Source organism: Capsicum annuum, unplaced genomic scaffold, assembly GCF_002878395.1.
Source record: "Capsicum annuum cultivar UCD-10X-F1 unplaced genomic scaffold, UCD10Xv1.1 ctg67990, whole genome shotgun sequence".
In the NCBI taxonomy this organism is placed as follows: Eukaryota; Viridiplantae; Streptophyta; class Magnoliopsida; order Solanales; family Solanaceae; genus Capsicum; species Capsicum annuum.
Window position 1 is genome coordinate 1 of NW_025877483.1, and position 2,223 is coordinate 2,223.

The window sequence follows — 2,223 nt, forward strand, 5'->3', positions numbered from 1 at the left end:
AGGGCAATTTTAGTGCTAGCAGCCGCGGTAATTCCAGCTCCAATAGCGTATATTTAAGTTGTTGCAGTTAAAAAGATCATAGTTGGACTTTAGGATGGGCCGTCTGGTCCGCTAATGGTGTGCACCGATCGTCTCGTCCCTTCTGTCGATAATGCACTCTTGGCATTAACTTGCCGGTTCGTGCCTCCGCTGCTGTTACTTTGAAGAAATTAGAGTGCTCAAAGCAAGCCTACGCTCTATATACATTAGCATGGGATAACATTATAGGATTTCGGTCCTATTATGTTAGCCTTTTGGATCGGAGTAATGATTAACAAGGACAGTCAGGGGCATTTGTATTTCATAGTTAGAGGTGAAATTCTTGCATTTATTAAAGACGAACAACTATGAAGTCATTTGACAAGGATGTTTTCAAGAATCAAGAATGAAAGTTGGAGGCTCAAAGATGATCAGATACCGTTCTAGTCTCAACCATAAACGATGCCGACTAGGGATTGACGAATATTGCTTTTAGGACTCTGCCGGCACCTTATGAGAAATCAAAGTTTTTGGGTTTCAGGGAGAGTATGGCCATAAGGCTGAAACTTAAAGGAATTGATGGAAGGGAACCACCAGGAGTGAATCCTGTGGCTTAATTTGACTCAACACGGGGAAACTTACCAGGTCCAGACATAATAAGGATTGAAAGACTAAGAGCTCTTTCTTGATTCTATGGGTAGTGGTGCATGTCCGTTCTTAGTTCATGGAGTGAGTTGTCTGGTTAATTCTATTAACAAATGAGACCTCATCCTGCTAACTAGCTATGTGGAGGTATCCCTTCGCGGCCAGCTTCTTAGAGGGACTACGACCTTTTAGGCCGCGGAAGTTTGAGGTAATAACAGGTCTATGATGCCCGTAGATGTTCTGGGCCGTACGCGCTCAATACCAATGTATTCAATGAGTTTATAGCCTTGGCCGACAGGACCGGGTAATCTTTGAAATTTCATTATTATGGAGATAGATCATTGCAATTGTTGGTCTTCAACGAGGAATTCCTAGTAAGCGCAAGTCATCAGCTCATGTTGACTATATCCCTGCCCTTTATACACACTGTCTGTCGCTCCTACCAATCAAATAATATGGTAAAATGTTCAAATTATGGCTATGTGGGCGGTTCACTACCCGCGACGTCATGAGAAGTCTAATAAACCTTATCAATTAGAGGAAGAAGAAGTCGTAACAAGGTTTCTGTAGGTGAACCTGCGGAAGGATCATTGTTAAAACCTGCATAGCAGAATGACCCACGACCATGTTTAACAACTGGGGAGCCCACGTTGGCGGAGTGCTTCAGCCCTCAGCACGAGAACCTTTCCTCGTTCTCGGTGCATGCACCCAGTACGCGCGCCGAGCGACTAAGGAACCCCAATGCGAAAAGCACCAAGGAATACTTAAATTGACAGCTTGCACCTCACTCTCCATTCGTGGCCTGTATCAAGCGGACGTATGCTTCTCTTATAAATAAAAATTTCTCTTGGCAATGGATAACTTGGCTCTCGTATTGATGAAAAACATAGTGAAATACAATACTTGGTGTGAATTGCAGAATCTCGTGAACTATTAACTCTTTGAACACAAGTTGCGCCTGAAGCCATTAGGCCGAGGGCACGTCTGCCTGGACATCATGCATCACGTCACCCCCTTGCATCGCACCTTAATCATGGGGTGCGCTTCCATCACAGGGCGGATACTGGCCTCCCGTTAACCTCAAGCTCGCGGCTGGCCTAAATGCGAGTCCATGTCAATGAACGTGGCAAGTGGTGGTTGTAACTCAATTCTCTTTGCTGTCGCGGCTACAGCCTATCGTCCATTTAGACTTCGGGACCCTACCGTTCTTAGGCTCTCTAACTGCGACCCCAGTTTAGGCGGGATCACCCATTGAGTTTAAGCATATCAATAAGTGGAGGAAAAGAAACTTACAAGGATTCCCTTAGTAACGGCGAGCGAACCAGGAACAACCCATCCTTAGAATTGGGTGGCTCCATCTTCTGAATTGCAGTCTTGAGAAGCGTCCTCAGTGGCGGACAGGACCCAATTCCCCTGGAAGGAGACGTCAGAGAAGGTGAGAGACCCGTTGTTTCTGAACCCTGTCGCACCATGAAGCGCTTTCTATGAGTCGGGTTATTTGGGAATACAGCCTAAATCGGGCAGTGAATTCCATCCAAGGCTAAATATAGGGGAGAGACC

General features: G+C 45.7%; 1 non-coding gene across 1 annotated transcript; it reads left to right on the top strand.

Annotated features, from left to right (window-relative positions):
- The first annotated feature begins 1,505 nt into the window (after positions 1-1,505).
- On the top strand, positions 1,506-1,661 carry LOC124893973. The gene has a single exon (XR_007050959.1). It is a non-coding gene; the product is annotated as a 5.8S ribosomal RNA (ribosomal RNA).
- The last annotated feature ends 562 nt before the right edge of the window (positions 1,662-2,223 follow it).